The sequence below is a fragment of the Embiotoca jacksoni genome, unplaced genomic scaffold, assembly GCF_022577435.1.
Source record: "Embiotoca jacksoni isolate LCO1_2020_lvr unplaced genomic scaffold, fEmbJac1.0.p SCAF_26, whole genome shotgun sequence".
NCBI lineage: Eukaryota > Metazoa > Chordata > Actinopteri > Embiotocidae > Embiotoca > Embiotoca jacksoni.
Window position 1 is genome coordinate 2812122 of NW_027185377.1, and position 25672 is coordinate 2837793.

Sequence of the window (25672 nt, forward strand, 5' to 3'; positions counted from 1 at the left end):
AGCTGATGTTTGTTTCACGTCGACCCGTTGCACCCGTTGATTTCTCTCGCGCTCCGCGGCCGCTCGGCGGCCCGTGAATGCGCCTCGGATGCCGTCGTTACATCCGCGTTGCGTGTCAGCTCCCGTCAGCCCGGCTGCACCTCACGGCGTGAAACGGATACGATTGTATGATCCGGCCTCCGCTTTCAAACCAACAATGATTTACTTCTTTTCGCAAAACCGGGCCCCGGCACATTTCTCCGAGTTCACAGGTTTCACTCGGAGCTCTTGTTCGCCCGGCGCCGCGGCGACAGCTGGTCCGACAGACGTTGTGGTAGGGTATGATTAGTTTGTGCAGCCCTCCAGCTTTTGCAAGTTGAGTACGTACACAAAACGCTGAAGATATTTTATTTACCTGCAGCTCGATCCGAGAGAGACAGATGTTTGACGTGGTCTGTAAACAAAGAGGGGTTTCGTTCACGACTAAAACATTTTTTTATTTAATAAATAGAATAACCTGGTACTGTCTTCTTCTTTGTGTAGCGCAGGAACAGCTGCAGCTTCTTCAGACGTCCTATTCTGAAAAGTCCTTACGTCTGAAGCCCCGCCCCCTTCCTCTACGCAGCCAAGATGGCGACCGTTTAGGGTGGAAAGTGTCTTTTTTTGGATCAGTTTTTTTGACGTGCGTCGTCCCGGTGCTTTGTTATTTTTGTCAAAGGTTTCGTGACATCATCTCTGACAGATGAGACCAGCTGACCGACACACAACGTCACCTCCCACTTCCTGTTTACTTCCCTTAAACAGTGACTTTACTGTAAGTCGCGTCTTATTTGCAGCTCAGTCGTACGGTTGTCAAATTAAAACAGGAAAATAACAAAACAAAAACTTGCACTCACTTCTTTTCACTTTAAAAATCAACCAAGTACGTCATTTATTTCAACTATGTTTCATTTAACATATTGTTCTCTCCCCGTGTCCCCTCCTCCCCCCGCCCCCCCCCTCCCCCCCAACCCCCCGCCCTAATTTTCCCGGAGGCAGTATCAGTTGAGGCCTCGAACAGGTGCAGCAGGGAGTGATATAACACCCACGCCCCACCCCACCCCACCCCACCCCACCCCCTATAGATTATATTGTATATACTGTACATACCATCTTCCAGAGAAAACAGGTTTCAAAGTTCTCAACCACACACCAGACAGACCTCCTTTTTTTGTTTTGTTCCTGTTGTAATGCCCTCCTGGCGGTGTTTGCTCTCACTGTTGCCCAGTCAGTGCTCAGTTATATGGGATTACAGATAAAGACACCATGTGTGGCTGCAGACCTCACAGCGTCCGTCACCTCCAGCTGAGGACACACGGCTAAACCACGGCGGGCCTAATCATTCAGCGCGGATAAGAAACTGTAAAGTCAACCGGTGATAGGACGGAGAAAAGTGTGTTCGCGTGTTACGGCAAGCTCCGAGGCGGCACGCATGAGAACACGCCATGTGTGTGTGTGTGTGTGTGTGTGTGTGTGAGGGGTGAGATCTGATCCGCCGGGCGATAATCTTAATTTAGTGGTGCCGGTGTAATGAGTTGGAGAGGGGAAAAAAAACAAAAACGGGAGAATGTTTTCTCTGTGCGGTCTCCAAAAAAACTCCCAAAAGCATGTTTTATTAGGTCCAGAATCTCTGTAAACACGTGGTGCAAAAAAGCTCTGGATACGGAGAACATTTCCATAATCGAGACCAGACCCGAGTGTTGCTGGAGGGGGCAAAGACACGGAGACAGAAACTCGAAGGAGGGAGAAAAAAAGAAGAAGAAGAAGAAGAAGAGAGTTGTTTGTGGAGGGCAGAAGTGGTCTGAGACTGGTGGGCAGCGTTAACCAGTTTCGTTTGTTTGTGTGTTTGTGTGTGCGTGTGCATTCCAGCGCCTTTTGTTGTCGCACCACAAATATTCCAGTCTTTCCCGGCTCGCTCCGACCTCCTCCTCCTCCTCCTCCTCCTCCTCCTCCCGCCCACCCGCGCGATCATGAGTGAACTTTGGAGGACACCGAATAAAAAGCCGGCGACGAGGGAAGAGCGTTAAAACGTCTGTACGGTTCTTTATTTATTTATTTATTTAGCGGCTCTTGTACAAACGTGCACAAGGAACCCGCCGCCCCCCCCCGTACCGACAGGTGAAGGTGTATTCCCTCCTGCTTTCTCCTCGGCGGTCCGGCGGGTACGACCGCGGAGGAGAGGCCCGGCTCGGTGAACTGGGTCCTGCACCTTCTCATTAAAGACGCGCTGCTACGAGCCGGCGGGTCGGTTTCGACTACTTAAAGCCACGTTGGGACATTTTCCCGCCGTAGCAGCCGATGCCAGAAGAGGAGTCGTTCCTTGGAATTTATTAGCGCAATAAAAAGCGGGATAAAACAAAATTCACACCTTCCTGTTTTTATTAGTTGACTCGGCGGTCGGTTGAACTGAGGGCGACATGAGTGTTGTCATTAATAAGATCAAAGCGATACAGAAGCCGGTAATAATCCCAGACGTATGACTCGTATTATCACACTTATCGGTTCCATTTCTCTTTTTATTAAACCGTTAAAGTCGCGTTTTCTTCTTTTTCTTTTGTGTCTTTTTGGCTTTCTTACGCTTTCTCTTTCCACCGGTGTTTGTTCCCGCTTTGTTTTATTTGATGTCTCCTTTTACGCTGCCAGCTGAGGTGTTATCTCTATTACATAAATTGCCCACGTGGCATTTTGGCAAAGTAGCTCCTTTGGGGAAACGTGTCCAAGTCTGTCAAGGTTAGTTTAGATGAACCGGTGCCAGCGTGGTTTGACACACCTCCCTCGCTGTGCGTGTAGGTGCTGTTTAGAGACTTTGTTCAGGGTTTGGCTGTTAGTCAAATAGGCACACAGGACACAAATTTCCTCCTTTGCTCTTTTTTTATTTGAATATTTCTAAACGGTTTTTGCATTTTTGGAACAAGATGAAGGGATTTAAAACCAAAGTAACAACAATATTTAGCCCAAAAGAAAACAAACACATGAGCAAAAGTGGAAATCTGGAAATACCAGTGAGAATAAGTATGTTTTCAGGGAAGTTGATCTGGAGGAGACCTGAGCCGGCGTTGTGGAGTATCGGGGTGCCGCAGGCCAAACAGATAAGCTGCGTCTGCTCCACTTAAACAAGCAAGGAAGCGTCTAAAATGAATCCTCTGCCGGACCGGCAGCCGGTTTCAGGACGCGAGGAGACGCTTTTGCAGAAGTGTGCCGATGAAGAGCGTCGACTTTTTAGTTAGTTTGTCTTTATTTGCTGGGAAACGAGCGTCACGGTGTGCTCCTTTACTCAGACAACCTGTGACCTTTGACCTCTCTCTACAATCTGAGGAAGGCTGCAGGGGAGAGGAGGTGGGAGGGGGCGAGGGGGATGTCAGATAAGGTCGACTATTGTCCGTCGGTACACTTTGAGGTAAAGCTAGAAGCGGCTGTTGCTGTAACGCCGTGCCGTTTAGCTTTACAGTATTTTCAACCGCTTTGGCTTCAAGCCGAAGAAGAAAAAACAAGACGAGTTTGGAGACGAATCCGCCGCCGCCTCACGAGCAGCGAGTAATTGGAACGACTCGGCGCTTTCACGGATCCCGAGGAGATTTTCTTTGGTTGAACAGCTGCGAGGATGCCGGATCGTTGGATTGCAATAAAACCAATACAAATTTATATCGTCTCAAAAGAGCGGCAGGCGCTCGGATGTTGGTGTTGGAAATATTCTGCTGTGTGCTTGTGGCGCAAAAAAACAAAAACAACAACAACAACAAAAAAGACTTTAATGCTGAACTGTTGACAAGTTGCTGGTTTTGACTAATTTACAGTCCAATGAGACATTCAGCTGTCTGATTTTCCTTCGTTTGGGAGGCTGGAACAAGCAAATTTGCTTTAAAAAAAAAAAGAAAAAAAAAAAAGAATTGCTTCAATAAAGCAGAAAAATATCATAAAGTCATTGATTAGCGTCATTTGTAACTAAATATTGTCCTAAATGTCCAAAATATTTTTTTTTTCCTTTTACTGCGATGCATACAAGCCTTGGGGTGACTCATTAATTATACATCTATATATATATATATATATACATATATATATGTGTGTGTGTGTGTGCGGCCTTGTCTGTGTGTGTTTGTGTGACGTCTCCGAGGCCGTGAGCGTTCGCCGTGTGCCGGTGCATCTCCTCCTCCTCCTCCTCCCCGTCGTCTCGGTAACTCCAGCACTTCTCCTCTCTCTCTCCAGCATTGGCCGTGCACTCACTCGTCGTCGGGGCGAGACGACTGCAGAGGCATGCCCGGGGATGTGGTCAGGAGGGGGGCTGGTGTTTTATGGAACATACTGTACTGAGCTGTGCCGCTGCAGTAAAGCTGCTATAAATAGAAGGTGCTGATAAAGAGGATGAAAAAAAAAAAAAAAAAAAAATAGAGGGAGGGAGCTCAGAGAGACACGTACTCTCCGAGCCGCTTCCTGTTTGAACACTCAGCCAGGAGCTTAAGGATCCCTGGAAGCCCGAGCCGAGCTGAAACCAACACTGAGGTGCATTATGCCGTCTAAGCTGACACCCACCAGCAGAATAAAATAAAAACAACAACAACAACCAGTGTTCCCAGATTCACTTTCAATTTACGTGTTCGAGGTGGCGGGTTCGCGTTTCAGGACTCCGTGTGTTTTCTAAGTTAAGTGTGCATCTGACGCCGGCACGGAGGTCCGTTGCAGAGCTGCACGTCTGCAAAACAGTGTGTCTAGAAGAACAGGACTTAACGAATGTTGGCGTGAAATGTTTTTTTTGTTTTTTTAGCGAATTTGGTTTCTTTCCTAATTTGGAAGACGGCAGCACCAGGAATGGGATTTGGATTTGATCTGAAACAGAACCCCTAAACCGAACCCAAAATACATCTCATTATATTCTAAAAATAAAAACCACACAAGACGGATTGAAGGACATTCAGTCCAAAACTGAGCGGGCTATTAATCTTAATTGATCCGAACGTGGTCGACCAGAACAGATGAGAACATTTTCTCCGTCTCTCTTCTGAAGCCACATGTTGTTGATTGTTTTTGGTTCCTGTCCTGTCACTTTATTATTACACATAATTTACCCATAAAAGACCCGAAGCTCCCGGCTTAACTTTTAGTCCCAGGACCAGGTCAACCGAGGTCAACGGACTCAATATCAATATCTCAAACATGATGAATCTTGCATAAAAACTACAAGTGCATGGTGGGATCTGGACCAGTACATCCATCTTCATTGAATGCATGTTGAATTTGTGCAGGATAATAAAAAATACGCTGACTCAGGCAGCAGTTGAGAATATTTTCTTCCTGCACTTCATATATATATACATAACAAATCACAACAACAACAAAATGGCTCTGTGAAATCTGGCAGGAAGAGGATGCTCTTCGCTTGAGAGATGTTTTTCTAAAAATGCTGCGGAGAGAGTGGAGTGGCCAGACGTTTCCTGGTGTGGAAGCGTAAACCCCGCAGTGAGTGACTCAATCTCAGGAAGAAGGCATTTTTGTAGGTTTTCAAACAAACTGTTTGCCCTCTGATCCCGCAGGTTATAATGGGGCTTCCACGGACGGATGAAGGGAGGGAACAGTGTTCGCTTGGCCTGAGATAAAAGTGAAAAAAACCTACGGGTGGATCTCGAGTCATTTCTGTTGTTGTTACGGCCTGAAAAAGGGAACTGGGATGATGTTCGGCCTTCAGTACAAGAAACCAGTAGATTTTAGATCTATGTATTTGCCTTTTTTGAAACACCATGAACTCCACTATTAAAAAGAAAAAGCATGAATGAAAAGTCAAAGTCGCTGCCAGTTTTTCTGTCACTGCTCTCACAATCATCCCCGACTGTCATCTTCTCTACTTTACTTTATTTTTACCTTCTTAGGTTAGGTTAGGTTAGGTAGTTACTTTATTAATCCCCGAGGGGACATTTTTTCGCTACAGCAGCATACAGAAGCAATAAGATAATAATAGAACAATAGAAAAGCAATAAAATAGCAGTAAAAAATATAAATATAAAATATAAAATGCACAGTATATACAGTACAGTATGTATCTATATATATATATTATATACAAAACTTAAACTAAAGAGGACGTAGCTTCCAGGTCTGAAAAATAAGGCCGATGTGCCTTGAGCTGCAATACCACCGAGGGCCAGTAGAGGTTGGCTCCGTTGACTCCCATTCAACTTCTCTCATGAAAGTCAATAAAAAATTTTTTTCCACCAGTTATTAGTTATTAGTTATTAGTGTTGTTAGTTAAAGTCGCTCCTTCTTGGTTTACGACTATCGTGGTATTATTGTAGCTCCGCCCCCCCCAGCTCCTCCAAATATGGTCACCTCCGGCTCCGAACCGCTCCGAACGACCAAAATCCGAATTTCACCAACCGACGGGCGACGTCACTGTTGGCTGTACCTCATTAACACTCCTTCAAATTTTCTTTGTGCCTCTGAGCTAACACACACACACACACACACACACACACATACAGGCGCACACACACACATATTTTTTTTACGACCCCAGTTCTGGCCCTGTTTTTATGGCCCCCCCTCCCCCCCACTTACTCTGTTCCTTCAGGAATTTTGGCCGGGGTTCAAAAATCCTAAATCAACTACAGCAGCCGGGTCCTTCGCCGCACATGTTGACCCCGGGGGAGTGTTTGTGTGTGGAAGAGAGGTCTGACAACCCGTCCCGGGAAGGTTTTCATCGACCCCTTCATCTCCTCCTCCTCCTCCTCCTCCTCCTCCTCATCACCTTTCTACGTGCAGTTTGTCTTCTCTGTTGCTACCTGAGAAATCGTCCGTCAGCGTTTAGCTAACCTTCGTGACCCGACATCATCGCTTCATCGCTCACGAACAGGGAGCTTCAAATTTGTACATGTATGTGCATCATTGACAGCGCAACTTATATCTTTATAATACTTTTCAATTAGAATATCCGATAGTGTACTCTACTTAAAGCATTCGTCGTAAACTTGCGGCAAATGTTAATCCAGCCTTTCTTTGTTGTCGTTGGTGCATGAGCTCTCAAAGCTAAACCGAGGCAAAGGTATTCCCTCTTCTCCAGCTTTTCTCTTTCAAAAAACAAAAATTGCACTCTACATTTTTGTGCTACGCAGAGATTCAGAAATTAAGTAAAGATCTTCGAAGGACACGTTGGCAGTTTTTGAATCTGTCTCAAAAAGAAAGACCCATTTGTCCAATCTGGCTTAATTCCATAAAGACGATGTTTTATAGTCATTTTTAGTATTAAATTCTCGACTGCAGCGCAGCGGGACGAGTGTGCACCCCCCCCAGCCCCTCCCCCCACCACCACCACCACCCACCCCGTCACTCCCATTAGAAGTGCATTAGACCTCTTAATGGGCAGAGGAATCATCACAGAGAGAAAAAAAAACCTGCTTCAGTGCTTTTAGATCGACTTAAAAAAAAAAAAAAAAAAAAAAAAAATTGTGAATGAAATACGGAGGCCTCAGTGAAAATGTCTGTTTTTTATATATATATATATATATATATACATATATATATATATATATATTTGGCTTTTCCTCCAGAGCTCATCTCCCCGCTCTGCTTTTCCTTTCTTTCTTTTTTTTTTTTTGGTGAGGGTAGAGAACCCCCCACTTCCCCCCCCTCCCCCCCAAAAAAAAAAAAAAAAAAAACCCCGTCAAAGTGGAGAAATTTATTCTTCAGATGTCGTCTCTCCTGGAGCTCATAGTCGAACGGAGGATTATGTTCCTCCTCCTTCCCTTTTCCTCCGAGTCTCGCCGTGACTCGTGTGCCTTCCCCTCTTTACCTCTGCGCGACCCCCCTCCCCTCCGCCCCCCCACCCCGTCTCACTCGCTCATCAACTCCCGTTTCTTGTACGTCTCTCCGATTGTCCCCGTCAACGGATCTCCCTCGGACTGATTATGTGCGGTCTTCCCCGACGTCAACGCGCTGCTTCCTGCTTCCATGTGGCTCCGTGGACATCGCTGTGTTTTGTTTCCTCTGCATCTTTGCGAGTTGCTTGGATGACAAGCCTGCTGCACATTAGTCCGGTGATTTAGTGAGTTTGGCCGCGGCGCCAGCCTCCCTCCTCCCCCACTTCACCTCTCTCCGCTGGTCCATCCGTCTTTGGGTCGTCCATTGTGTTCAGTCTGGTTTAGATTCCCGGTTTGACTTGCTTCTCAGTGGGAGGGAACACATGTGGCGAGCGGATGTGTCGCCCTCCGTCCCCCCACATCTCGGCAGCTGTCATTGTCACGCCGAACACTTCGGAGACTAATAGTTTTCGTGCCTTTTTTTATATTTTTATTTTTTTAAACACACGTTTTTACCTGTAAACACTCAGCGCTTTCGTCAACATTCAAAGATAACATCGGCAAATTATCCCGAATGCCCAAAAAAACAAAAAAAAACAAGAAGCGGTGAGCTGATGATTACCCGGTCCAGGCGCGTTCTTTGGTGTCCCACAAAAAGCGTCAAACAAATTTAGCCTGTGAGGGAAAAGATGGCGACCACGGTCAACGCCGATGTACAGGTTGTTTACAAACAAATATATCAACATATTTATTTCGATCGTCATTAGCCACGAGCTACTGCAGTTACTGTCCAGGTTGGTGTAAGTGGCGTGTTTTACTGAACGTAATGAAAATGGTGACGAAACGTCACTTTATTGGTCGAGGCGCAAACAAAACAAACCGGCCGACTTGCGCAACATGTCGGAGCGAATGGAGTTCGCGCTTCATCGCCAGGCGGCACAAAGACCCGTTACAAAGACCCGTTACAAAGACCCGTTACAAAGACCCATTACAAAGACCCGTTACAAAGACCCGTTACAAAGACCCGTTACAAAGACCCGTTACAAAGACCCGTTACAAAGACCCATTACAAAGCCCTGGAAGCTGTTGCATCAGGCAAGTAGAAGTTGCGCAATCTCACTTGTAGTTTTCATGCCAAACGTCCACAGAAAGTCCTCCGGGGCTGCGGTGGTTGTTGACATTTTTGTCTTTGAATTAAGAGGCCTCACTTTGACTTCTCAAATTGTCTGGAAGACATTACGGGGCCGACTCACTCCGACATTCATTCATCTGGCAGCGGTAGAGTAACTACTGGTCATAAATCTGACTCTGACACTCTCGGATGAACGTACAGTCGAGCCGGTCCGTCGCTGAAAGTGTTTTCACTTTATCACAGATTTGATCGCAGATCATATAGCTGTCACATCTCCGGTTCTCCCGGCACAAAAAAGATAAGCGTACGGTTACGGCCGTGAGGATTGTCTCTCTGTGGGAGACACCTGATCCGGACAAAACACGGTAGCTCATATGTTGAGCCATCAATTATGCAGCACCTCTGGGGCATCACGCTTTCTGTAAAAAGAGGACATCACTTGAGGTTGTAGAGTTTTTTTTAATTTTTTTTTTAAGTTCTTTATATCCGTTCTGGTGTTGAAGATGCTCTGATGCACACGAGCTATTCTCTAGTTGATATCACACAGCGGGAGGTTGTGATTTATTCAAAGAGCAGCAGAAAAAGTTGAACTTCACAGGCTACGTGATCTGCTATATTTAAACCAAAATAACCCGATGATCCACAGGCTAATGGGAGACGTTTAAAAAACAAACAAATATTGTGCTCTGACAGCTGCAGGTGTTACAGCATCTCAGACAACATCTCGGCAGGAAGTGGCACGATGGCCGACAGCTTTGTTGTTTCTCCTGTTTGGGAGAAGAAAAACACATTTACACAATTTACAGATCCGGCAGAGGGATCAGTCAGAGCGCCAAGCTGTCAGTCCCGACGACTTCTCCTGCTGCCTGTCAGACGCCTGTCCGTTACCCCGGCACACTGCTGCTCCTGTTGTGTTTAATCTGGTGAGCAGCAGAGAAGAGGGAAGAGGAGGGAAGAGGAGGGAAGAGGAGGGAAGAGGAAGGCGGTGAGATTTGTCTTGAACTCGTGTCAAAGTCAGAGTTAGGCCGGATCAGCTGGGATCGTTTGGCTGCCGTGCTGAGCGTCTCCTCGCCGCTGTGAAACCGGAGTGTAATACTGCCGTGTGTTTACTACCGAGTGTACTTACTCTACTGGGATTGTTTTGATTCCTCCCAGCACTGATTTTCTTTTTTTTTTTTTTTTTTTAGTCTTTAATTCAAATTCAAATACAGCTGTTGAAAAATGTTTACGCTACGATTGTCAATCAAACTGTCTGTTTGATTGACAGGCCGTTGGTGCGGTCCAAAAAAACCTCCAAATCAAAGAAGAAATCTGACCGGATGTCCAACAGCAGATATTTGTACTTGACTTGGTTTCCATGTTTAGTCTCTGTTTGTGTTATGTTGAAAGGGCCTGTTCTGCTGGCCGGCTGGGTTTATGTTGTTCCTGACTTGTGCAGCATGTTGTTGCTCCCGGGGGGGGGGGGGGGGGGGGCTGCTGAAGGACTCAGTCAGAGGTCACGGACTGCAGGAGGCGCAGGAATAATGTTGTTAATCTGTGTCGGCGCTGCCGTCTCCCGTCATAACCAGAATCATTAGGCGAAGATTTGACCGACCTCGGGTCAGCCCCCGCCGAGCCCCACCCCCGCCCCCCCCCCACCCCCGCCCCCCTCTCGTCTCTCAGAAAGGTTTATGGATTGGCGGTGACCCCGCCATCGACGAGGTAGGACTGGAGGTCGCGTGGCTTCATGCCGGGGTAATAATTTTTCCCGCTGCGACTGGCAGCCGTCCCGTTCGACCTCCTCGTGGAGATCTCTGCGCTTCGACGGGTGACCGGATCACATTCAACAGTAGCAGCGCCGTGAAGAGGCGATGAAACCTCAGCTCGCGGTTTCTTTCCAAGAAGTGACAATCTCGTTTTTGTTACTTCACTCCAGCTCGGTTTGGGAACGCTGTTCCTTCCAGTGGTGGAAAAATACCCCACTTGATTGGACTGCGTCAGACTGTTGCAGCCTCATATTAGTTGGAACTGAACTTTGCTCATTTTGCCTCCCAGCGCTTCCTTGGAAATTGCTCTCGAGAGCGGGTTTGTTTGCAGCCGGCGTGTACGGGAGGAATAAGTAAAGCAGGCGAGCAGTAGGCTTTAGTGTATTGTACATGCAGGCATGTAAATATTATGTTCAGACTCACTTGGAAAAATGTGACCCGGATCTTTAAGTACAGAGCTGGAGACAGGATGTGTTTAACTGAGTTTAGTATAAATACTGTAATGAGGGAACAGCTAGCCTCGCTGTGTTTATTCCTCACTGAAATAAAAAAAAAAAAAACAGACTCCAGTCAAATCTTCCTTTTTTTTTATATTAACATATTGTGAGGCTCCCTTAGATATGATTATTATTTTTGATTAGTACTTATGCTAAAAAAAAAATCAACTTGTTTAGTGTAAAAACTAGCGTGTCTACGTGTAACTTGTAATCCAACATACAGAACATGCAGGTGTATCTGTGATAAGTTAATATCGACTAATATGTCCAATTTATATGGGGCCGAGTCATAAACTCTGCAGCTTTATCACGTTGCTCTTGGAGATGAAGTAAATAAAAGTATCTTTTAAAATGCTGAAATGTTCCTTTAAGTGTCTCTAAATAAGATGAACTTTTTTGGACCTGCTGCTGCCCTCTGATTTGCCTTTACATCCTCTTTTCTTCTTAAACCAGGAGTGAATACAGATCCGGCCTTTCAAACCTCCTCTGTGTTGTCAAAGAGGACCTTTTACTTCTGAATTCTGTCACTTTCATCGTCCTTCAGGTTTTCCCCGGCTACCACCCTTTTCTTTTCTTTTTTTTTTATTTAAAAGAAAAGAAAAAAGAGAAAGGCCTCAGTGTGCTGTAACACCATCCGACCCGGCACAGGCCTACATCTGTGTCCTGACTTAATGAAAACCTCCTCGTTGTCCCGCCGTAGATCCACCGGAGACAATGAAGTCTCACAGCAGAGCTCGGCAGCCGAACGAGCCCTCCAGGCACACACCTTTCTTATCTGTTGAGCTGAGCCCGACAAAGATACGAGAGGGGATTAATGGGGCTGTGGCGCGGCGTGCTGTGGTGTCATGGTTAAGTACATGATGTTTTGCACATTACACATGTTGTACCGTACATGTTGTACCGGCGGGGCGGCCTCGCGGCCTCGCCGGGACGCCAGGTGGGTCCGGTCTAAGTCCCGCTGCAGATCTCGGCCTTTACAGCATTTTCTGTGTAATCGAACTCTTTTGTCGTAAAGTTTGTCCCCTTCTGACATTCACGGTGTGGGTGGGGCGCACCGTATAATGTGTTATCTGTAGATGGGGGGGTGCACGGTGTTAGGTAAGGCTCTTAACCTGTCAGTTAGAGCTGCTTGTCTCTGCAGGGTCTCACCCATGGCTGAGTTATACTTCAGTCTTTGTCTGCAGGGTTATCTTTAATTCACAATTACTGATTAGTCTTTCAATTAACTTTCAAATCCTGTCTGGCCTATAAAATGTCAGAAAAAGTGAGTCCAGGGTGTTGTCTTTACAAATTAAACATGAATATTTTGTCTAATATTTACAATATATTGTATAAAACAAAGAAAAAGAGAAGCTTAAATGACTTCAGTGATTGACAGATAACCAGAATTAGTATTTAAGTTTCTGACTTTCTACTAGTAATTTGACCAACTTTTTAGCCATAAAGATGTATTTTTCTTTGGAAAGAAACAACAAAAACCCACTGCTGTTGTAAAAAATAGCTTTAACATTTGTTTTAGGAGTTTTGTAAGATTGCAGCAAACATCTGAAGTGAGATGTGTTTGCATTGGCAGCGGCTTAAAGTAAATCTCGCCCCACTGCTGTTGCTTCTTTCCGTCTGTTTGACAGTGAATGTGAAAGCAGGCATTATTGGCAGAAACTATAATAAAAAAAAAAAAGCAGATATTTCTGTTGTATTTCAAATATAAAATAACCATATTTGTGTAGCTTCACATTTACTGCAGTTTTGGGAAGAAAAACAAAAGAAACTTGTTTTATTTCCAGTGTTGTCCCCTACGTTTGAGGAAGACTTGTATCTGTTGGATGTTTCGTAGCTCCTTCCCCGAGAAAATGTGACCTTTTTGAAATAAAAAAATATGCAATTCACATAATTTCTGATCATTATTAAAACATATCTCTGTAAAATCTTTCCACAAAAAGTCCACACAAAAATGTTCGATTTAAAGGGTGTGATTGACAGCAGGATTAACTCTGAACTCTGTTGTTATACAGTACGGATATTATACTTTTCACATTTAAAAACAGCTCGTGGAGCTGGAACTCAGTGGCTCTCTCCTTCCCTTCACTTTACATCAGTCACCTTTATTTATTTATTTTTATTCTGTTGTAGTTTCACTCTGTTACTTTTGACACACTTAATTCAGTCTCCCTCTTTCCTGTCTCTTGGCTCACTGTAATTGCATCTGCAGAGACCGTACTGTAGCAGGCACATGCTAAAACCTAAAAAACAGAAAGAAAACCTTTAGGATTTCCATGATACTGTGCGTCTCCGCTGCGCTCTTTAATGTGGAGGAAAAAGGAAAATCCACAGAGGGAAGTAACGAGAACCCAGAAAAAGAAGCGCAGAGCTACAGACGTGTGAGGAAGAGGGAGGAAGAGGGAGGAAGAGGCTTCGCAACGTACGTATGTGTGTGGATTCACTGTGACAGTGTGATATCTATATCAAACCTTTGATTTTCTGTGAAATGAAGGCTTCGTATGTCGTAAGTATTTTTCTGGCCCTCTTGCAATATCTCTAGCACTTTGCACTTACTTGGTGGCCTTTTATAAAAAAAAATTTTTTTAAAAGTATATTTCTTTTAATGCGTCTGTGGACTCGAGAATCAATGTTTTTCCACTGATTCGAGAATGTTTTTGATATTCTGAGAAATAAGATTTTTTTTTTTTTTTTTACATTTGATTAAAGAAACCAGAGTTCTTTGAGTCATGTACCTATTTGGATTAAAACAAAGAGAAAATGTAGGTGTGACGCAGCCTTACCAATGTGTCCAATGTAACATACTTAATTCAGAAAAATTGTTTAAATGTTTGATATTTTTATCGAACTTCCTGACAGGCGACGATACATATTAAGTGTCTTTGTCATTTAAAAGTGTTCGTAGCTTCCGGGTCTGAAAAATGAGGCCGATACGCAGGTGCTTTAAGCTGCAATACCACCGAGTGCCACTAGAGGTCGGCTCCAAAAAGCCTCCAGCTCCATAGACTCCCATTCAACTTCTCTCATCAAATACAAAGTCAATTAATTATTTCCATAATTCATTATGGTGTCATTCAATAAAGGCGCTCCTTCTTATAAATTTTCTGGGGGTCCGGTTGAAAATAATCCCGTCATTAATTCGATATTAGGCCTCAAAATGCCGTGCTTTTGGGGGCGTGTCTGTTTGATTGACAGCGCTGTGTTGCGGTCAGGTTTCCGCAATCGGTTCTCAAGTTCTTCACATCCACCGCCGTCTCCTCCCTTGAGCTCGTCCAAATATGGTCACTTCAACAGCGTTTTTTTGTTGTTGTTTTTTTACAGTCAGAAAAATCAACTTAACTTTTAGAAAAAAAAACGTTTCCAGTCCGGTGTGAGAGGTGGAGGCTCGGCTGCCTCCTCGCGTCTTTTGTGTGTTTAAATGTGCAGGATGTGATACAGTATAATCTCCGGCACATTTACAGTGAAGTGCTTTGCTGTTGTTGTTTTTCTTTATAGACATATAAACTCCTAACTTTTTTTTTATTTTTTTTATTCTCCTGCCTTGTAAACACCTAGCTATTTAACGTCTGTTTGACATTTAAATGACGGTGCTGATTTGCTGGTGTCGCTCTGTGTGTTTTAAGGCTCACCGGATGTGTGTGCTTTATAGATTATAGACTCATCTCGTGTTTAGTGTCGGCTGTCCTCTCGTCGTTCTGCAGTAAATTAAAGCAACAAACAGAATCATTGGTTCGTGCTGTTCATTTTTGCAGTAAATTTAGCCATTTTTAGGGCGTTTTTTAAAAAAAAAAAATTATTTATTTTTTTGTATTTCCAACCTGTACACATACTTGCTGATGGCTGTTTTAAGATTGAGCCTCGTAGCATGACTCAGCAGTTTGAGTCCTCGCCCGCCCGAGCGTTTGTATGCCTGGCTACTCTTTGAAACATCCGTTTCGCTCTACTTCTGCTCTGATGAGTTGCGACACAGCCTCCGGTGTCGAGGAAACTTACAGTTGAGCAACAGAAGTTGTCATACAGAGATGCAGAGGCATATATCCTTTTTTTTTTCTTTTTTTTTTCTCTCTCCATCATCTGTTTAAATCAATGTTGGCGAAGGTTAACGAGACGCGTGGAGTTACGGGCCAAGTGAGTTTTTCCCCCGTTGAACCCGTCGAGCGGAGGAACCTGCAGCCTCAGACGGGTCCCGGTGTCTCTCGGGCTCTCGTCGTGTACGTTGTGAAGGCGCTAACTAAAAGAAAGCCGGTGCAGCCGCGTTATGTTAATGACACGGCTGCACAAAGGGAACTGTCCGCCTGAATTATGGAAGAGTGTTGGGCTCATGGCTCTCGCTCCTCTCCCCGTTTTCTTTGATATTCCTTCGTCTCCTTCCTAGCGGGGGTTCCTTCCTTCCTTTTTTAAAAAATTTTTTATACCGCTCTCCCTTCTTCCTCCTCCTCCTCCTCCTCCTCCCCCGCCTAACGTGGACCCTTTGATTTCCTCCTCCCTTCCAACGGCGAGGAGAGGTGGACTAATCCTCTGAATCAAACGTGTCACCTACTCTAAGCAGGAATGAATAGGCCCTAGATTACCACTGGACACTAATCGCATTTAGGCTCCACGATGATAGCTTCTGTTCTGGGCCGGCCCGCCGAGGCCGGCGGGGTGATTTAATGCTCGTCTTGAGCTTTGGTTCGGGCCCAGCTGTTGTCATTCACCCGTTGTGCTTTCCTTTTTTTCCTTCCCGGATTGTGCGGAGCTCAGCAACAGATTTCAGGTCTGCGTCGATGTTTGGGAGTCCGGTTTGTTTACATAACCGCACGCTCTGTGGAAGACTTACCAGACCTGCATAGCCATCGCTCAGTAAACAACTCTGCAGACGAGTGTGCAGTTCAGAAATATCCGTGTCACTTGCAGACATGTAAACATGAATTGTTTGAAGTTCTTTTTGAGACACTTGTCTTACTGGAAATCATCCGCCCCCAATTTTATGTCTTTACAGTAAATACGAAGCGACAACTGGCAGGAGGTTAGCGTAGCTTAGCATAAAGACTGGAAACAGGGGGAAACAGCTAGCCTGGCTATATCTGAAGGTAGCAAAAACAAAAATCTGCCCTCAGACTGCATGTAAAAATTAATGTAGCGAAACCAATGCTAAAGTGCAATACCACTGAGGGACACTAGGGCTCCAAAAAGCTGGCTCCATAGATTCGCAGTCAAAAAGCGTCAATTTCGCTCATTAAATACAAAGTCAATAGAACTTTTTCACAAGTTCTTATAGTGTCATTTGCTCAAATCACTCCTTCTGATCAGAGTTCTGGTGGTCCTTTTAAATATGATTGCATAATTAATTAGATATGAGGCCTCAAAGTGAGCTATGTTTTGGGGCGTGTCTGGGGTGAAGTCAGAGTACTGATCTGGACTCAGATCCACCTTCTGGAGCCTCTGTGTCATGAGGACAAACACGGTCTTTCATTAACATGTTTCACACACGAGCAGTTCAAAGTCCTGCACGTAGCACAGAAAACACTGAAGACAGAAAATTACAACGTAAACATAGCATTGCCTGATTATCCATGGGAGCCATTTTTTGTTTTAAATGCCTGTCAAGGCCTTGTTTATGTTGGATGAAACTTTAATGAGAATGTTGTGGTATTTGGTCAGCGCTGCAAAAATACCCAGACTTTTTTTTTTTTTTTTTTTACGAGGCATCAGGTCCAAGCACATAAATGGCACTGACTGTACACTGCTGCAAAACCTGTACTTTGGTTTTTGGTTTGAGAATCATTCTAATCATTTATTTTTTTAAACTTGAATTAAAATCTAATTACACCGACAGTTCTTACAGCAATTAAATAAGCCATCTTTAGGATGTTTTAACTGAGTGTTTAACTTTATTTGATGCTACATGCTATATTTTTTTCCTCCCTTTAACCCCTCGCCATACCCATATAAAGACAGCGATTTTCAGAGGTCTAGCTTTTCTTTGACCCCCCTTTTTTTCCTTTTTTTTCTCCACACATACTTCATGCAGATACAGCGCCGAGGGCACTGGAGCAAAGCTATTTGCAGCTTGACCAAACAGTAAATTTTCATCCTGACAAGCCCTGTTGCATTGTCTCCATCCCTGTTCGCCGTGACCTTTGCCCTGACCCCCTAACCCCCCCCACCCCCCATCTACACTGTACTATCCAGCTGTGCGAGCTCTCATCAACAAGGCCTTGTGTGCCTCGGCCTCGCTGCCTTTTTTTCTTCATCATTTCTCTCCTTATTGCCCCTCACACACACACACACACACACACACACACACACACACACACACACACACACACACACACACACACGTCTCTTTAGTCCTCATCCCCCTGAACGCTGTGAATTTTGTGACCGCTCATATAGTGAACAAAAAAAAAAATGTCCGCCCTTGGAGTGACACTGCGAACATACTGCAACCCCCCCCCCCCCATCACCCCTCCTCTCACCCCCATCCACAACCTGAGTAGATTGACACCCAGATGGTCTGAAGGACATGTACTGTACTTTGTGTGTGTGTGTGTGTGACCGCGCACATCCACGCATGTGTGAATAAATTATGTTATTCACAGTTGGGTTTTTAGAATTGATTCCTCATGTTGTCGGCTGCATCTGACGCTTTTCAGCTGACATTCAGACTCAAAACCCGTGTTTTTGAATGGCACAAAACAGCTAAAACAGCATGAAGACATTGTTTCTTATCCTGAATTTACATCAATCCCAGATGACAAACACAGATTCCCACCAAAAGAAATGTTTGTGTGTGTGTGTGTGTGTGTGTGTGTGTGTGTGTGTGTGTGTGTGTGTGTGCTCGCTGATGGGCATTACAGACCGCAGACACATGACATCGTTAAGGCCCTAAATATCGGCGTCTCTTTGGTAGCCGAAACGCTCCTAATGAGATCCAGTTTGATCAACAATGAAAGTGCAGTTCGTTTAACATTGTTAGCTTTCATGTCAGTGACATTACAAACATAATGCAGCATGATTATTTACATCTAGTTAATTATTATTTATCATGTACTGTAAGCCACGGTCAAAAGACAGAACTATAATTCCCCCCTTTTAAATATAAACTAATTGCTTTCAGCTGTGCTCATTTAAAGTACATTTAGGTTTTATTAGATTTGGCTGTTATATTCTTGTTGTAATGTATAAATTGTTGTTGTCCTTTTATATATTGCCTGAACTGGCTGCTTGAGCCATTTCGCCTAAATTCACAATTTATCCGCTTAAGCTTCATTGTAAATCGTTGACAATCGACGCTTTGTAATGGGCGTAGACCTCGGGTCTCTTTTGAGACTACACGAGCAGCTTTTAAAAGAATCACCATTGACCTCCAAGTAAAATATGTTCAGCCATCCATTCGTTTCCTGCTGCTATTCAAGGTCGAGTCGCGTTGGCAGCAGGTTTGCGCGAGTCCATACGTCCCTCGTATATTGGGATCGCCCAAGGTGTTGAGATATACAGTCTACACAATGCCTTCTGGGTCTAACCGGGGGGGTCTCCTACCCAGAAAACCTTCGAAGGAAGGCGTCCTAATCACATTTCCAAACCACCTCAACTGGCTTCTTTCGCTGCTGGCTGCTGGACTCTGAGCTCCTTCCCTTTATCTCTACAGCTGATCAGCCGACAGAGGAAACTCATTTCAGCTGCCTGTATCTGCGATCTCACCTTTTCAGTTACAACGCAACAAGCGAAAGTTTTACCACCTGGCTCCGGTCCTTCTTCACCAAAACGGTCGGGTACGACTAGATCTGCTCGTATCGTTTCATATCTAGCTCCTTGTCACTGAGTGCCCTTTCAGAGTCCTGCCAATAACAACTGAAACTGTGAGCAACAGGCCAACGGAGCCGGGCTGAGGTTAATCATGAGATAGTTGAAAACATGTCAAATCCACACATAAACATGGGCATACACTCGGTACTAATCAGCACCACTTTCGTAACAGCAGCAGAGATTTTTTTTGCCAGACAAGTTTGTGATCCCTCAGGCTGCTGGCAACGACACTCTTCAATTACGGCAATTGTTCGATGGCATTTTGCCTTCGTGCCGTTTGGTCTGTGCGGGTTGTCGGCAACACGCTCCTTTCCCAAACGAGATAAAAAGGAGACTTGTTTTGAATAAGTGGGAAGAGGTCAAGGTTAACTGCAGTGGAAAGAGGAGATCGTATGCAGGTGGTAATGCATGGCATTAGAAAATTAAGTCCCACTTAGGATCTGCTTCATACCGAGCCACTGCAGATTTTGAGCACTTTCCCACAGACAAGAGTATCCTTGATGCAATGTGCTGATAAATACGTGACACCAGTGGGATGTTGGCCTGAAAGTTCCCAACTTAAATCAACAATTGAATTAAACCCCTTGCGCCGTGCTCGTTGCTTCCGATCGGGTCTCCTTTCAGAAGCATTTAGAAGAGAACTCCTTTAAAAGTATTTCCGGAGGCAACCGACGTGTCGAAAAACGTCCTATCAAATTTCATCGTTAATTACGATGTCTTTTGCTCGAAATCGAAGGTGTAATTTGGGGCCCTTTGTGTGTTCATATGAGTTTGAGCTCTTCATCAGTTGCCATGTTTTTTCAAGCTTTGCGTGGCTCGGCCTGTCGTGTCAGAGGATCTTCTTCCCCCCCCGAGGGCAGAACAGCGAGGCAGCATCTGATCTTTTCCATCCACCATCATTCACAGTCCTGACAGGCCAGTGAATTCCCCACGCCTCTCCCTGCCCGCAAGTTCAAAGCCTTACATTCGCCTCTCGAGAGGGGGTGTAGCGGTGAACTTGGGGCCCGCTGACAGAATTCACCCTCAAGATGTTTTCAGTTGAATGCCCTCTGAAGCGGGGAGGATTTTTATGGTTCTGTTTTAGACTTCCTGAAGCCCACAGTGGGTATTTTATTTGGTGAGATCTTATCGACAGCACTTTGCCATTTATTGTGTATTTTCTTTTTAGGCGGGGGAAACACAAATCCCCCAAAACTAGCTTCTGCAAAGTCACTTTTCTGGAAACGCAGAACGTTTTAAGTCGCCACAACTCCACCGCCTTTGCTCTCTTGTGGAGAAACAGCATTGCCTTTTGATTTGTAGTAGCAGGGCAATTACTGTTATTTTATAACAGTCTCTGAAATAACATCCCATAATTTGCTTCAACGAGAGTATGCAGTCAGGCCGTTAAAACACCATAAACTGTACTTACAGGGCAAGGTTTTTACAGCCTCCATTTGAGAAGTGTAAGGCCGTGTTAGCGCCGTTGGGGGAATTGGAGGGCAGGCGAGGTCGGACGGGTCATTAAACAATCAGTCACACTGAGCACAAGACTGGATGGATCTTATCGAAGAGTCCCCTCTTGGATTTTCTGTCATACGTCCAGGCTTGTAGGGTAATTAAGAAGAATCAGATAATGAGATATTCCTGCTTGGAGGCTATTTTAATACTCTGTGCCTTCGGGTCAAACGGCAACTTCAAACGTATCTCAGGAATGCGTCCTGCAGCTTTGATCAACCTCTTTATGGATCCGGATCTGCTTGAGATGTAGTTGGTTTCTATGGTATCTCTAATTATTGCACACTCTTCACGTCACTATAGAATATTTCTTATAAATAATGTGCGATTAAATATAAAAAAAATACCGATATCAATTATTGTAAAAATGCTAAATACTGGCTCCTACACCTACTTGTGAAACGTATGGTTGCTTAGGTAACAGGAAACAGGAAGTCATGTATCTGGAGCTCCTAAACTTCCTTAAAGCAGCAGTTTTAGGTGTTTTTTTTTTTTTTTGGAAGGCAGGATAATGTAATTAGATAAAGTTCAGCCCCACCTCAGACACGGCACACTGTTACCTGTCATTTAGGTACACTGTGTAGGATAGTTATCCAGTCAGTGCAAATATTGGAGGAGCACGTGACTCGCGCGACTGAAATCCGTCACCCGTCAAAATGCACACAAGGCCGGAGCTGTTGCTTGCACTGAAACGCTCACAACACCGAGGCAACGTGTCACAGAACAAACAGCAAGGCGTTTTCTAATAACATAATAATATAACAGGATAGTTGTGTTCTTCAAATAAAAGTTTACCATTTTAAAGGACACTCAACCACAAACCTATAAATTATGGTTAAAGCCAAAAGACGCACATTTTTTGTCCCACGCTTCTCATAATCCGACTCGGTCACGTCTTTCATTAAACCTTTCCCTGCATGTTCGAAAGCCCTCCGTTTAAAGTTTTTTTTTTTTTTTTTTTTAAGAGGCTATAAAATATATAAACTGCTCTTTGTCGGGGGGGGTAAACAAACCTACTGTGTGTGAACCCAGCAGAGTGCCCTTTAAATCTGATCTCAGGAAGTGAGACGACCGGTCACATTACTAATGAGCGCTGATTAGCATTTAGCCGATCTTCAGCTGTCGACGGGCCCAACAGTTTTTGCAGGTGAGCAACTCCCCCGGCAAGTCGATGTAAATACCGCCCGTCGGTTAACCACCTGTCGGAGTTTGAATACCAACACCGCCCACTTTTCAGTCCGCTCATTATGGGTCGGTTCCAACCGGAGAGCATCACATGACAGCTTCTCCATGCAGCTTCCTTATTGTTTGCACAGTTTCCTTCTCACGGAGCTACCTCCCTCTCTAATCTCTCTTTTTATTTTTTATTTTTTGGCCCACACGGCCCTGCAGGGGAAGAGCCCTCCAGCTAATTAGAGACTTGCCAGTGGAATTTCACTGCCACAAAAGGAGGCATTCATGTCGGCAGGATGGTGAAAAGGCTGCGCTGGCAGCAGTGATAGCATTGCTGGGGAGTTAGCAAAAAAAAAAAAATGAAGAGGCTTCGCTTTGAAGCTCGTCCTCTCATTGAGACACCCAAGCTGCTCGACTCAATTCTCTTGCCTTCGGAGCCGTCTATCATCTTCTGCTCTGTCGTGTGGGAGGCCGGATCGGACTCGGCGCCTGTCACACACTGTCAACGCGGGGGGCGAAATAGTTGACCTCCCATCTTGACTGAGTTGATCTGTTGTCTCTGTGGCACGTCCGTATTCTTTCAATGCACTTTTCAACCCAGACCGAGAGGGGAACCAACAGCGACGTCGCCCCGTCGGTTTGTTGAATGGTCTGTCAATCAAACAGACACGCCCTTCCCACCCCCCCAAAAAAACGCTGCTTATTCTCTAATTAACGACGGGATTATTTTCAGATGGACCGCCAGAAAACTAATAAGAAGGAGCGACTTTCGCTGACAACACCGAGATAACTCGTGGAGAAGTTTTATTGACGAAGAATTTTAGGAGACTAGTTGAATGGGAGTCAATGGAACCGGAGTCTTTTTGGCACTCGGTGGTGAAACCAACTTAATGTGTTTTCCTTCAAGTACAGGAACGTCATTAGGAGTGGGCAATATGGATATAACTCTACCACGGTGTGCAGTTCAATTTCTGATTTACCACTTGAGAAAATGGATTGTGAAAGTTGGTTGTTGGCCTTGGCAACGGCAGCAGGTGGATTTTTGGTGGAAAACTCTGGAGGAAGGCAGTAAGTGGACCTTGAGTTAGAAGGCATTTGTCAAACTGTTTTTTTGGACTAAATTGCCAAAAGGGAACTTTCCAGAACTTTTCCATCTTCATCAACAGATTGACTCGTCTCTGTTGGAAGTTCCAAAAAAACCTGGTGGATGAATTTAGTGTTAAATTAAAAAGTGTTTAAGGATACATTTTGTTATTTTAGCGATTTAAATACCTCAGATGTCAGATGAGAAATTATTACAACACAAGATGTCAACGCTTTCTGAATTACACAGGGCTCTTAGATCAATATTTAGAAGGAAACACATACACACACACGGATGCATACCTTCTGTCATTTCAGCTTCCTCCTTCCCTCACCGTCTTAAAGCACTTTTCTTTTCTCCGTCCTTCCTCATTCGCAGTTTCACAGATTTTTTTTCTCACGTTTTTTCTGGATATTCTCCCTCATTCGGTCTCTCTTTTTTTCTCTCGTGAAAAAGCAGCATGTGTAGGGTTTGATATCCCCCCAAAAATACAAAATTTAGATACCAAACTAATACATCTTCATTTTGAAATGTTTAAGTTTTGCTTCGTTAAGCAATAAATCTCATCAGCATCACTGAGACAAATGAAAACGAAAACAAGCAAAAGTCAAACACTGAATGCACTGGGATTGACTTTCATTTCATTTATTGGGTAAACCGTGTAACTAACTGAGCTAGTTACTGTTTTTTAACTTTGGACCAATCAAAGCTGGGGTTTTTTTTGTTTTTTTTTTCCATTCTTCCGGTCCTTCTGCGAAACACATCCAGCTCTGTACGTCATGTGTGAACAGGAGATTGACATTTAAGTAGTCGTTCAGCGCAGCCCGCTCATCCCCGCGCTAGTTTCTCACCTGAGACGGCGGGCAGGTAAACTTCAAAGTCAGATCCTGCAGCAGAAGTCTTTAACATCTGCCTGATGTGAGTATCAAAGTCTCAGCTTCCACCGCTGATGTTAAAAACCAGTCGCGCTCGCGGTAGGAGGGTGTTTTTGCATCTATTAGAGCATGACTGTGACACAGGCCCGTAGATAAATGTTTGGCTTTCATATCTGTCTGAGAGGTAAACAGGCCGAAGGCTCCCCGAGGCCACGGTTAAAAAAAAAAAATTAAATAAAGAAAAGAAGAGAGGGAAGGAAAAACACGGAGAGAAAGAGGAGTGAAGAATAGAACAGCAGGAGGTGGGAGGAGAGACAAAAAAAAAAAAATTCTAAAAAACCACATGCGGGGAAACGGGGAGGACGAATACGAGCTGCGGAGGGAGAAGGAGAAAGATGAAGGAGAAAGCAGCGAACAGAGGAAAGTACAGACGGAGAAACAACAGCGAGAAAAATGAGCTTTTAGGAATGAGGACAGACGGGATTTCAGGGGAAGGAGGGGTAGGTGTCTTTACTGGCCTTTTGTACTGTACAGCCTTGTTTGTTTTTCTTTACGCTGCATCCCTCTCTTTCCTCCAACCGCCGTCTTCACCCACCCACCCTAACAATCCTCTTTTTATGTCTTCCAGGACGGAGACGAGGCGGACGACGCAGCGCAGGAGGCCTGGGGAAATCCTTAAACCGCACACAAACGCACACAACATGACCGGTAGGTTGTGATTCTGCCCGTCTCCTCGCCTGTTTTAATAAATCCATGTTCGATGCGTGTGTGTGTGTGTGTGTGTGTGTGTGTGTGTGTGTGTGTGTGTGTGTGTGTGTGTGGTGTGTGTGTGTGTGTGTGTGTGTACATGAACAGCGAGCCGCTAGCTTGCAGTCGGGGCTGCTTTCATCGCAGTTCATTATCTAATTGCAGCAGTGATGTGTCACATATGCAGCATGTTGACGTTACATGGCCAATTTCTCTGCTCTATAAGCTGATTACAGATCAGCTGAGGAACCTCCACATGCCCTATGAGGAGAGTTTCTGTTTGATCCACTTGCTCGGTTATAAAAGGGGTCGATTGTGGAGATAAACCTACAGAATTGTCACCCAAATCTTGCAGCTCTTGCTCACATTTACAGAAGTTATTGTAGGTTTAAATCTGTAGTTCATCAGGTCAACTCGGTACAGAGAAAACATCTGTAGACTTTAATGAAAAGTCCAAAAAATAGTTTCCACTGTTCGATATCAAGCATATATGTATTTGGATGTAATATCTAAGAATAAGTGGCTGTGTCCAGAAATCCAATGTTTTTCCGGAGCTTTGTTGCTTTTGTTTCCAGTGAAATGTGCTGCTGCTTCTTCTCAGCCAAAACGTAAATCAGAAATCTGGCATTGCCATCGTGTCAAACTGAACACTCGTAAAGCTGTGAAAACGGCACATTGACAAGTGTGCACGGATCGACTGATTACTGTAGATTGTTTCCATTCAAATATTAATTTATCAGAGGGAGGAGGAGCAGCTGATGATGCGACACTTGTTCTGCAATCTCGCCTGTCTGGTGATTTATTTACTTCGGAAATTGAACGCAGCCGTCATCATCTTTGTCTGTGAGTTGTTTCTCAGCCCGACGACAACTGAATACCAAAAAGTTCCTGCAGAGCGTTTAGATTTTCTTCATTTAGACGCCCTTTCCTTTCCTTTCCTTTCCTTTCCTTTCCTTTCCTTTCCTTTCCTTTCCTTTCCTTTCCTTTCCTTTCCTTTCCTTTCCTTTCCTTTCCTTTCCTTTCCTTTCCTTTCCTTTCCTTTCCTTTCCTTTCCTTTCCTTTCCTTTCCTCTCACAGCTGGAGAGAAAGGGGGAAAGCGTATAATTGCGCTTTAATCCCGCTCTAAGTCCCTTCAGCTTTGGGGAAGCAGCGGAGGCAGATAATGCAGAGCAGCTCAGACCGAGCGAGGCAGAATAACCTACAAAGTTGCTTGGACAGATGTTTGTTGAGAATGGCTTTAATGACATCGAGCTCATGGCACACCAGAGGAGGGCTGCTGTCAGTCACAGGTGGAATGGACTCATGTGACATCAGCATGCGCAGCTGCTGCTC

At 44.7% G+C, this 25672-nt stretch overlaps 1 protein-coding gene across 1 annotated transcript in view; it reads left to right on the forward strand.

The window, feature by feature from the left end:
• LOC138204704 (thyroid hormone receptor alpha-B-like) overlaps positions 1-25672 on the forward strand; it is a 150496-nt gene that overhangs the window by 65737 nt on the left and 59087 nt on the right. The window contains 1 exon segment of the mRNA XM_069160130.1: positions 24222-24301. The gene's annotated coding sequence lies outside the window, so the exon portion shown is untranslated.